The sequence below is a fragment of the Anomalospiza imberbis genome, chromosome 1 (assembly GCF_031753505.1).
Source record: "Anomalospiza imberbis isolate Cuckoo-Finch-1a 21T00152 chromosome 1, ASM3175350v1, whole genome shotgun sequence".
NCBI classification, from domain to species: Eukaryota; Metazoa; Chordata; class Aves; order Passeriformes; family Viduidae; genus Anomalospiza; species Anomalospiza imberbis.
In genome coordinates this window covers 88,235,556-88,248,762 of record NC_089681.1, presented here as the reverse complement: position 1 = coordinate 88,248,762, position 13,207 = coordinate 88,235,556, and positions in this window count along the sequence as shown.

The following is a 13,207-nucleotide window of genomic DNA, read 5'->3' as shown; positions in this document are numbered from 1 at the left end:
AAGGATCAAGTTCACTGGCAGATGTAGAAGTTTGAAAGCTAACAATGCTCTTGCATTATTGCTTGCACAACTTGGCCAGATCTTCCTCCCTCTGAGCAGAACTCAGACTTTCCTGGAGACACCTCTGCAGCCATGGGTAAATCCTATTTTTTGGCTGTACTTAAGCATTACTGGGGATCTCTTTTCATGCACTCAGCTATCCATGTAAAAATACCATCAAAATCTCCAGTGCCAAGCACGTAGCAAAATCTGTGGACATCTACATTACATGCTTTGGAAATGCCACCAAAGTGGAGTAAGCTCCTCCAGATACTGACTCCAGCTATTTGCTTGCCATTAGAAAAGAGCCCGCTCAGTCCAACACCTACAAATCAAGAGTGTTGTGCAGTAATACAGCATCGTTCACTTTCTTTTCTCAAAGAAAAAAAAAAGAAATCAGATTTCATTGCTTCTTTATGTGTTACAGTTGTTTAAATGAAAGACTTTGCTTTGAATTTTCCTACAGTAATTTTCTGTCTTATTTTTGTTATGCTTCCAAATAACATTCACTTGGGCATTCACTTGGGAAACACAAGAAAAGGAAAATGTTGAAAAGCTATTGATCTGCCAGGTGGAAAACTCTACACTTCATTTTCATTTCCAGGGCTTGGGTGTTTTTTTCTACTTGAGAAACAACATATTATCCTTTCAGTAAAATTCTGGAATAATAAAATTGTTTTATAACAAGAACAATCAAAAAAGACAATTTGTTCTTTGAATTTATTTTGAAGCCTGCACATCTATTGTATGCCATGCTTATATGTATAAGTCAGTTGTGAATACAGTTTTGGGTCTTGTTCACAAAGCTGATTACAACCAGAAAAGAAAAAAACTGCTAGCAATGCTAAAATATGTCCCTATGGAAAAAGTATCTCTAAAATGACTGCTCATGTGCCATGGAAGATGCCAAATTACAGTACCTCCCTTTCCATTAGTCATTCCACAACATTGTTCCCAGTTGCCACATCTCGCTCTTCCCCAGCAAGAAAGCAAAGAGGGCCACCAGACTCCCTGCTATCCTTAAATGATAGATTGAAAACATTTCCTTTTTGTTCTGTCTTTTAGGAAGAGGAGAAATGGGCCATGCATTTAGAGAAGAGTTTGAGATGCTGCAGTTCTAAATTTCCACAAAAATACTCATTGGCAGAACTGAGAACAAAGAAAGCTCTCCTTAGTGAGGTTTCAACACCCCGTGCTACATATATTTTCTCCAACTAGTTCTCAGCTTATCATGTCACTTCTCTCAAAAATAAAATGCCTGTCCTGCACTGTCTTTGGCAAAGCCTATACTCTAATATCCCCTGGTCCTTCAGCAAACACAGAAGCAGCAGCAAGTACTCATTAATTGCCTACCTCAGCCATTGCTATTGTTAGACTTAAGAGGGGGTGACATCACAGGTTTCTCTAACTTAATGAACACTGCCTGCACTGCAAGGGTCAGAGAAACCCTAGACAAACATCACCTGATGTTGAAATAGAGCATTTATTAAAAAAAAAAAAAAAAAAAAAAAAAAAGGTCAGAATCCTGTTCTTCCTGTATTTGCTCCAGAGCGGGTGAAGTTGTAGAGAAAGAACAGTTTTTAAAGGCACAAAGTGGATTCTGGCATGTTTCCCCTTTTGTATTCCAAGCTTCAAGTTGGAAAAGGCTGCATTAAGGGTGGGGTTTTTTGTTAGTTCAGTTGTGCTGTTAGACATATATTTAATCTGTTTTCCTGATATTCCTGTTAGGAGAAGTACCAGCCAGAGTTAGGGAGACATTTATCAATAGAGAAAACATACATGCAATTACTACAGCATGGTCTAAAACAAAGGGAGTTCACTTTTCATTACCCTTAGGCATTGAAAAGGCTCTGCCACTCTTGGTATTCCCTCTCTCTCTCCAATATTAAGTTATTGGGAACTGGCATCCATCCTTTCCCCATGAAGACATGGGAAGTTTGCAAGCTTTAAGTGAAAACTCTGGAGGTGGATCACATCAGCCTGGGTGGGGTCAGAAGAGACCTGTGGGGATCTGACCTGGTCAAACTTCCCTGTTCAAGTGAGGTCACCCAGAGGTGGTTGCTCAGAACCATGTCCAGAAGATTTTTGAGTATCTCTGAAGATGGATATCTGTATACTTAGAAGCATTTGTTTACCTCATATAAATGCACAAAAGTGCCTTATCTTACTCAAACTGTCCTTCCACAAGAAATAAATCCCATAGATCATGGATAGGTTCTCACGTAAGGGAAAATAGAGCAAGCCTGAAGATACTGAATGGTCAGAATGAGCATTAGTTTCTCCCATGACACCAATCAATCCTTTCACTTCTTATGAGAGAAAAAAACCCACTTTCTCTTTTCTCTGCATTTTAACATTTTTTCCTCTCTAAACACCCACGCTTTGCCTGTGTCACTGGGCCACCAAAGGGAATTACCAAGACGGAGGGAGCCCTTTACCAAGATGTCCAATAAGCACACAGACAACCTTCTAATCATCTTGTCCCATCATGAGTGGCAGTAGGGGTGACAGACCTGGAAATTTTACATGGGTCACATGTGTGGTTTTGTGGACAAAGGAGTGACTAAGCAAGTTTCAGTTCAGCCACTTTCCTGCTCTTCCCCTGGGGAAACTTAAGCCCATGTAACAACAAAGAAGTGATTAAATATGGGGTTACCTGACCAGATCTCTCACCAATCTTCCACACTTGAGGATTCCTTCAGCCACCAGTACATATATTTCTGAATTTTGATAATGTATACTAGTACAGCTCTGCATATTCTTGTTAACCTTGGGACTGATTGTTTGGGAGTGGTGGTGAGGGTTTTGGCATGGGTTTTGTTGTTCTTGGGGGGCTTTTGTTTGTTTGTGTTTTTCTTTGCCTGATTTTTGTTTTGGTTGGTTGCTGTTTTGGAATTTTGGGGGGTTTGATTTTGGTGGGTTTTTGTTGGTTTTCTGAATTGTAGCTTGCTAACTTGTTGACTTTACTGACTTGTGGTGAAAACAAGCTTTTCAATTGTCCCTTATTTAGGAAACTTTTTTCACCTTATGCTCAACAAAGTACTCTTTGGAAGCTGGCACAGATTCCCCAGAACTTTCCAGTCTTCCTGTTAGGTGTTACAATATTCCTGCTTCAGCATGAGTGGAAATAATTAGGACCCATCTCTCTGGGCTTCAGCAGGTTGAGAGCAAAGCTTCCAATTTGTTCTCTGAGACTTTTTGTAAAAGCATACCACAATAAGTTGCCCTGGGGTGTGAGTTTTACTCAAGAAGGTGTCAGGGGCAACTGGGACTGAGGTCTCCTTGCCTTATCACTAGCAGGGAGATCTATAGTACTGTTTCACTGTAGTGACTGCATTTTAAAAACAATCTTGTCTTGTATTACAGGTTTGTTTATCCCAATAGCTATCCTAACTTAATTCTTCATTAGAAGGATGGTGTGACTTTAACAGCCCAAATATTTCAGCTAATAATTAATGTTCTTGCCTAGACTGAGAATTGAAAATACCCTATTAATGAAAAAAAAATCAGCATGACACATTTGGCCTGCATCAGCTTATATTTTTCATTTGCCTTGTATCTCAGCTTTGGTAATCAAGCTGATTTCATTATTATTTACACTTAAATGTCACTGGCTGATTCAATTGCAAAGGCTGAAATAGGGAGGGGACAGAATCCTGTATGAAAACCAGCTGTTGACATTGGAATTTAAAAAAAAAAAAAAAAGGGAGAGAGAGAGAAACATCTTCTGCATTTCTTTGCCTATCATTGCCTAATTTGTGGCAAATCACAGACACATTCCTAAGGATGCAGATGATGACAGCGTCAGAAGAATCATTGTTCCAGAGGTCACAGGAAGTCAGTGGCAATCGGAGGACCCAGGGTTCCCCTACAGAGATACTTCTAGTGTTTCTTTGTATTTGTCCATAACAAGGTGAAATTTAAGCTGACAAAACTGCTTCAAAAGCAATGCTTTGGAAAATATATTGCATATGTTTTCATTTCTACCACATACATCTGATTGTTATGTCAGGGCTTTTTTCATACTTTTTCCACAAACACAAAAAGTGCCAAAACACTAAATTCTCTATTAACTGCACAGTCTATCCTGTAAGCAGAGTACAAATCACAGCATTACTTTTGTCCTTAGCCCTATAAAATGCATTAGAAAATCTGAATCATGCTCATACCCTAGAGATGGGGTTCAGCTGTGACACACTGATATCACACATAAAATATCTCTCCTGCGTGATGCTACCCAGCCGAGGTGTACGAGACAACAGCCATACCCAGATGCCCAGCAAAACCAGGAGGGAATCACAAGCACAGGCACAGAATTTGCCTGCCTCTACTGGCAACAATTACTATCTACATGCAAACCTCAGCAGTGCTAAAATGCTTCCCTGGGATGTCCTGGCCTTTCCTTGGAGTGAAGCAGTCAGCCAGACACTGATAAATCATCCTATTTACACAAGGCAGTGAGAGCACCTCAGCCACACTTTAAAGAACACGACTTTTAACCCAGCTCACACAGCCCTGGGGCTGTTTGTATCTTTTTCCTGAAGCGAACAAAGAAGCTGTGGATACCCCATCCATAGTTGCATACAACACTTCCCCCCATGTATTCAAGACCAGGTTGTATGGGGTTTGGAGTAATCTGTCTCATGGAAGGTGTCCCTGACTGTGACAGGGGAGTGAAACTAGGTTATCTTCAAGGTTCCTGCCCAGCGTAAACTATCCTGTGATTCTATGTCTTACACAGTGTTTTCACATTCTTTTTTTGCTCTGTCATTCACTGCTTGATTTGGTTTCACTCACTGATGAACTCCTGCGTTTTACTGTCTCTCACCTACAAACTCTCTTTAGTTTCTTTAATCAGGCCATTGCTTCTCTCTGATTCAGCAAGAAGGTTTCTAATTCCTACTTCCACTTGAGTAACCATCAGCTTCATATACCGAAGGCTGTTTGTGTTATTCCTGCAATTTCAATTTTCACTAGCTCTGCCTACCTCCCCAGGCTGCAGTTGGAGGCAACATGAGGAGGAGATGCAGGACACAAGCAGACCAAACAGTTGTGGCTACGCAGCTCCGAGGAAGCAGCTCTGCAGTACAGCAGCAGACAGCAGCTCCCAAAATCTTCACTTTGAAGGGAGACAGCTTCCCCATAAATGTTACCCAGCAAAAACTCAGTCACACATCAATTGCTATTGATGAAAAATTAAGACCTGAAAATCTTGGAATCAAACTCAGAAATGAATAAACTATTCATAAGAAATTACCTCTTTCTTCCCCTGTATGCATTTTGTTCACCAGCATTTCCTAACTTTTAGACATGTGTCGTCTGACATAATTCATCAAATAACTTAATCTGCATGACAAAAATTATGCACATAATTTGGGAGCAGACTCCACAAACACTTAATATTCAAAATTCAAGCTGTGGTGATTAGTCTTGATTGAACACACAAATCAGCCAGTGCCTTACTGTATTTGAATGATTAACTCCATAGTTTTTGGAAAAAAAACTCCAGACTTATGATTCTGATGAATTCAGAATCTGCTTTTTTTGGGACTACTCTGATATTTGCTTGTGATTTTGCCACCCCTTCATTTTTTTTTTTTTGGTTTGAATTCTGTAACTCTCTCACCATTAAATCCATTTGCAGAGAGTAAACAGAAAAGGAGGATGTATTCCAGAAATGTATTCCAGGATGCATTCTGGTAGAAATTTGGAACGGACTTTTTGTAAAAGCTTTCTGCAATGCTTGCTCTGACTTTGCTCTGATTTTTCAGGAAAATAATGAATTCATGCTTATGAACAGTGAGCAATTTGACGATACCAAGTCAAAAGTGCTTTAGAATTATTTTTCTTTTCCCTGCTCCATCTTTCTTTCCTAGGATCAGATCAGTACCTATGAAAGACCATAATCTGGATGTCTTCCATTTAACTATTTTCAAAGGAACGTCTTGAAAGTTTCCTTTCTCCTTCTTAAGATGAAACGTTCTTTTGAACTCCATTGGCACTTCGGTGCCAGAAATGAGATCAAAATGAAGGGCTCTTATTTCTTCCCCTCAGTGAACACCTGGAAGAACACCAGAGGCTATCTGATATTCTGAATATCTGCCACTTTTCTCCTGGTAGCAGATGTTCTCTTCATCCTTGGACACTGCTGTCCTGTACTACACTTCGAAGCCTAGAGTCAAGGAAGAATGCTCTAGAACAAAAAAAAAATCAATTACTAAAATGTAAACATCGGTATAAATACCCTATTATCAGCCTCATTTGTAATCAGTTTTATTACATTGTTACAGCAAAATGCACATTTCACCCCCATGCGGGAGATGACTTAAGCAGTAAGTATACAGCAAAGCAAAACCACCATTGGAAGAGCACAACTTCCCTTGGAAAACAGCCTTAGAGCAAAATCAGAAAAGCACAAAGTCCTGCCAAGATGTCAAGTTTTGCTGACATTTTGTTTTGGAAATAACATCAAAAAGTAAATGTTGTCAATACCAAAAAGGAATCTGATAGCAGTATTTACAGTTTCAGTGTGCTAAAATAAAGTTCTTTGACTTAATTCCAAAGCCACCTTTGCTTCAAATTTCAGTCAGTCATGGTACCTGACCTAATACCTAAACCCTCATGAAAAAGAGTAGGACGGAAATGCTCCAGTTACACTGAAGCATGCTGAGAGGAAGATTTGAGTTTTTATTATTGAATATATTTTGGGAAAAAATAGTGCAATTTGGGAATGTTAGTTGGAATTAACATAAAATTACCCCTGGGGAAAAAAAAAAAACAGAAGGGATAGTTAAAGAGAACCTCAATCCTGCACTAAGCTTCTGGTGTGGCATCAAAGGGAAAGTTGTCCAGATGCTGCATGTGTTCAACCTCTTCCCATTGCCTGGCAGGGAAGATCTCTATACAAGGAGGAAGGAGATGTTCAACATCCTGCTGTCAGTGAGGAAGCAACCACAGGGCAGGGACTTCTGCAATAGAAACCTCAAGAGGGCAGAAAGGGTAGCAAGAAATTTGGTGGGTGCATGGGAAAGGGAAGATCAAATGGGGCCAGCTGCTCCTGGATATGGGGCAAAGGTGCTTTCCTGAGGTTTCTGCAGGAGGGAATTCCCCAGCAGTTATTTATTGCCATTTCTGACTTAAAAGACAAGACTTGGGGAAATACAGCACAGGGTATCTTTAGATGAGGAAACCAACTGAAGCCTGCTTCTACTCCTCTAAGCAGCTGCATCACACACATACACAGGCTGTATGGGCATATTTCTTTTTATGCATCTTTTCACATGCCCAAGAGGAGGACAGGGCATGGGGAATGATTGCATTTACAGAGGTAGAAAGCCTAGATTTGTTTCCTGGGAAAAGCAAGGTGAAGTCAGACAAGGTGCAAATTAGCAGAGCTATGCCTGTTAATGCTATGGGGTACTTTTGGCAGAAGGAGAACCCCAGTTTCAAAGTGAGCCTTATCCTACAAATAGGAGCTATCTTGTGACAAGGAGCCCATCTCCTATGTGCTTGTAGGGAAGTGAGAGTCACAGCACGCCCCAAAAAAGTGATGCCTCCAAAGCCCAGAGAGGAGTGAGGAGAAGTCCTACTCCACCTTGAGGGTTCCTACTAAACACTGCAGGATTGGGCGTGGATGAGACCCTGTGCTGCCACCATCCTGCTGAATTAAAGGATGATACCCTGCAGTCTTGCTGCAGCATCCTTTTGGGAGGCTAAATCCCACACCAGCAACTTTTCACCTCCTTCAGGGAGATGGGGCTACGCTCTGGCCAAGGATGAGGGTGCTCTTTCCCACGCCAAAGCCAGACCCTTTCTCCCAGAACAGAGTAATTTCATACACCGAGAGACCAGATGGCAAAGCTCAAATGTCATATTAGCTTGTTTCTGAAAAAAACCCACAGCCCAGGACAAGACTGGCAGTGCAGAGGGAGCACAGCACATGAGCATACACGCCCACTCACCAAAACACAGCTGGCTGGGGTTATTTTTAGACCTGATTTGACAGAGTCCCTTTAAATTTCGCTGGCTTTTGTCAGTTTGTATCACAGAGCAAACGTTGTTTAAACAGAACACATTATTTTTGGCCTGTGAATCACAGGACCCGCTCAGCAGCCTTTTCATGCAAACCACTGAGAGGCCTCTGTTTTTCTCTGCTCCAGATTATTGAAAAAAAACCCTTAATCACCAGGTACGGTGATTGGCTTCAAAGATTTGCAAATTAGGAGTAAGCTATCGAATAGCTTCCTAGGGGCTGTAAACCACACAAATCCCATTGCCATTAATGAGGGCTTACGCCACTAAATGATATCTTTCTGTACATGCACACACACATATGCACACACACACACACACACACACGGAGTGTATAGCACGCCTGGTTGGTTCACTCCTATAGGAGGCACAAGGGATTTGCCCGATGTAACATCCTTGGTAAACCTAAGTGGCAGGCAAGCGGGGAGATCTCCTGGGGGCCCCTCACTCACCCCTCTGGGAGCCAGCACCCTGGGAGCAGCGGTGGTAATTGCTCAGCTGTGGTTTTAAGGGAGATGCTGGCAGAGGAGCTGTGGGAGTGTTACGAGGGAGGGTGAAAGCACCAGGGGACTTTTTAAGTGTGGCAGGAAAGGAAAAAAAAAAAAAAAGGCAAAGGAAAGAAAGGAAAGGCAGTTTGTTTTAAAGGTCCCAAAGACCTTTGTAAATACGTGTGCCTCGTGCCTAACCACTGCCAGCGGTGACAGGGATCTTCCTGGCTCCTCCGTGGCGGGAGGAGGAACATCCCCATCCCTGAGCTCAGCGCCTACGTAGGCTCGTGGTTCCCCAGTCACGCTGGCCTGCGGGCAGCCCTCCTCCAGCCCTGGAGCACCACCAGCACCCTGAGTCACAAGCTGCTGGGGCCGGGCGCCTCGGCCAGCAGACCGCAGCCTGCGCAATGCTCGGGGAAAGCAAAACAAAAACAAGCCACTCGCTCCCCCGCCCCGCTCCCACCCAAGGATGGGTTTGAAATGATTCGCAGCTGTTGCACAAAACTGTCAGATTTCGGCTGCATCAGTCCCTTCTCAGCGCCGAGGGGACGGGACGGGAGGGCAAGGGAAAAGCAAAGCCCCGAGGAGGGCACAGCTCTGGGAAAGCCAGTCCTGCCGCTGGGCCATCCCAGTGGTTACTGGCTTTCCTCAGCTTGTGCACATTCAGACCCACTCTTTGAGAATAGCAGGATTATCCAAATCATGACATGTGTGTGAAAATGAAAGGAATGCAAGTGCTCAGGTTTGTTGTGTTGGGTGGTTTTTTTTGTTTGTTTGTTTTTTTTTTTAACTCAGATCTGCAGATTCTCTTCTGCTTTAAATAAAAAAAAAATTAAAAAAAAAAAAAGGAAGGAAAAGAAAAAAAACCAAACCCACATAGTTTCCATGTCCCAAGTTGAAACAAAATAATGCAGCGTTTGCTCTTTTGCACTGGGGATTTCCAGGATCTTCCTTCCTCCACGAGGACCGGCCCCGAACGCTGCTGGTCTGCCCGGCACAGCTGGAGCCTGTGTCAGGGCCCCGGGCAAAGGGCAGGGCACCAGTGGGCGGTCTCCAAAATAAACTCAGCTGCGGCCACATTTCCTCCTCACGGCCCTTTCCGTCACAAGGCAGGAGCCGTGCCCAACCCTGTCTAGCCCCATTTTTCTTAACCGAGGCAAACACTGCTGCAGTTTGTCCAAAAGGGGTAAAGAGAAGGCGGTGGGGAGGGATGGAGCAGAGCCCAAAAAAGCAATAAGGCTGTGAGGGACAAGAGGCAGGATTAAAACAACAATCATTTCCAGGATAAAAATGGTAACTCCTGAGAAAAGATAGCTTAGAAAGTCTCCAGGCAGATGGAAAGTCTCAAAACTTTCTATTTCTATTTCTTTATTTAAAAAATAGGAAAGCAAACAGAAGAAGAAGCCCCACCTAATGCTCCCCATTTTGAAGACCACTTTCCCAGTGTGGCAGCAGCAGTCCTTACCTTCACTGGCTGCACTGCCCTGTGGAGCAGGCGCTGAACATCACACCCCAGTAACGTGTCCGAGCCCAACTCCTCATCCATTTCAATTTACGCCATCATTCCAGCATCCCAAATTCAACCATTCCAGAAGAGCCCAAGAGGTACCTGTGGTGGGAAGCTCAGGACAGGGGAGCCTGAGATTGCAGGTGAGGCACTGGCCCTACCACACACAGGTCACATCACCTTTCCTCACTACTCACAACAAACAGTGAACAAAACAAATGTGTTCAAGTCTCAGGGGAAAGTCTGGGACAGGTACTGGACAAGGGCTCAAAGCAACAGCAAAAAGAGGCTGCGAATACAAGGTTGGATAGTTGGTTCTTTTCCCCTAGCAAACATTTGCATTTTGTTCACCTTCTGATGAAACACGGTTTCCTTTGTACTGTGCTGTTGGAATCTTGGCCCTCTTCAGCATCTTCTTTGAAACACATATCATCATCTGGGATTTGTGGATAACTTATCCACTTAAAAAAATACACATTACATACAATTACTGCTGTAGCTTAATAGGAATTGTATTCTCTCCAAAATAAGCACTCTGGGCCAGTGAGCTTCAAGTGACTTTCAAGCAAGGTTTACCAAAACAGAAACAAAAGTGAAAGATGATACCTACTTTCTGTACCTCCCAAATAAAACAGTTTTGTCCTCAGTGGAAGGTTTGAACAGAAACACAGGAAAGATAGGATTACATGGAGTCTCCCACATTTGGGGGGAGGGTGCTATTGAGAGAGGAAAAGTCTGATTACTATCTGCTGTTTCTTCTCAACAGTTGAGAAACAAGGGAAATGAGTTAGTTTTGACACTGGGGACACACAGACCTCAGCAGGTTCCAGGGAGTAGCATCAAGAGAGCTTTTCCTGAGGTCCTTGGGACAAAAAACAAAACAAAACAAAAAACAAACAAAAAAACCCACAAACAAACAAAAAAAGCACATGAGGGCAAAGGAATTAACACTTTAGTGCAGAGTAAGCATCCACATCCACACAGGCAGCTGCTAGGATGACCTAATTTTGGGGGTAGGTCAGGTCCTGGGTTTGGGGACAAGGCTGATATGTGTATGCTTTGTCATTTTCATTAATGTCTAATTCCAGTTCCAGCTCCAGATCCTTAGCAGCACACTGGAAATATACTGGATTTACTCAAGCTTTCAATTCACCCTGCTCTGGGTAGGGGCTAAGCCAAAGAAAAAGCAAGCTACAGGTGAAATGTGAGTTCTGACTGAAGAGTGATTATCTATCACCAGGGTCTCATACGGGAGTCCAATGCAGACAGACTCTTCCTTCCATCATGGCATCTGATAGAAATGGAGCAACCCATGGAAAGGCCATTCAGCATGTCAGCCACACACATGGACATTATATATTAAAATAAACACAGGACTCCAGAAGACAGAATGCCCCTCCCTGCTTCACCAAGCATATTCCTTGAATATGCCGTACATATTCCTTTAAGGAAACAATATCCAAGGTAACAAGGCCATTCTGAACTGCTGCTCCTGACCTAACTGCCTACTTGCACAGGTGATCTTCTACATTTGAAAAGCAAAATATTTTGGAAGAAGTTATGATCCAGCTTCCTGGAGATTGTTTGCTGTTTCCTCTTTCCATCCCTTTAGGCTGCTTTCTTCCTGTAGTTCTCATTATATTTTTGAATCCTTGACTTCACCTTTTCTTGCCAGCCACACTTCTCTCAGTGGCCTAAATTCAAATCTAAACATTGAGGCTCATTGAAAGAGAAGGTAAACTCAGTAAAACCAATTACATAGAACAGACAGCTTATTTCTCCACTGTAAAAAGACACTTTAAGTAAATTTTAAGAGTCCATATATGTCCCACAGAATTATATGGCTAACTTCAGATGTGCAACAGCAATCCTCAAGCTCATCATTTAAAGATGCCCAGATTACTGCACTACTGAGTCAGTTCAGAACCCACTTAAATCTATGTTATCCTACATGTTTCCATATGTATTTCTGGCATTATTTCATATTTTCTGCTATGTATTTAGAAAAAACACCAATGAGTAAACATGATATCCATTTGCTGTTGGCTGTAGGCATTCAAAGTCCCAACATTGAAATGCAAGGCTCCTGTTGTAGATTAAAAGAAGGGCTTCTGTTCTTGGATCTTGTCTGCTTCTCCCCACTGTACAAGGCTTGCTAGCAAAATCTGTTGTCTTCTCTCTCCTGTAAGCTGGAGCCACTACTGGAGTGGCTTCTGCAAGTCCTGCATAGCCATGAATTTTGTGGAGTCCCTTGGAAGTCACAAACTAGTTCTGTGGAAGAAACAGCTTTGGGGCAGCTTAACTTTTTAAATTATTATTATTATTTTAAATTATCTGATTACTCCCCATAGATGACATTTTCACTAATCTGTAGCAAAGTCCTCACATGCCCTGACTTTCATGTTTTTGGGAAACAAGCTTCTGTTCCATGAAGGTGCAAGCCACTTTTGTTGCGGCTCAGATCTGCTCAATATTTTATGCTTCAATTTCACTCTGCTCAAGATCTCCTCTGGAACTGGCTTCTGGCAGGGCAATGCAAAGCTGCACTTGCAAATCCCTCTGCCAGCTGCGGGTCCCAAACCTGTATAAGTTGTCCTGGGAAGAAGCCCTTCCAGTCCTTTGCATGGCCTCTCCTAATTGACTTTCACTGTGCTCATGGAAACCATCTCCAGCATGATCCAGTCTTCACTATTTCCATGGATGCTGCCCTGTTTTGCCTGTGTGCACACATCCCATCAGGATGCATTTCAGGGCTCTACTGGAAGGACACTCAGGCATGTGGCAGGAGGGAAGTTCAACAGAATGCTTCATCTGGATAGCCAGGGGAGCAGGGCTTCAGAGTGCAGCACTTTCTACCTCCCACACAGTACAGATGCAGCCCAGGTGGCTCAGAGTTTTTATTACTGCACTGATGGAGAAGCTTGAAGGAATGTAGATTTGGACAGTCTGGAAGTCATTATCCCATGGTGCTATCTTTAGAGTAGCTATTCTGCCTTGGACAAGCTCCCTGAAAATGTACACAGGCTAACTCTTATGCAATAATAAATGAAATAGAGCTTTACACAAAAATAGCAATTTCCAGGGTATATAGATTTGTGTTTGAGGGAATATGCATTTGCTGAATTACAAGAACTGTTGTGGA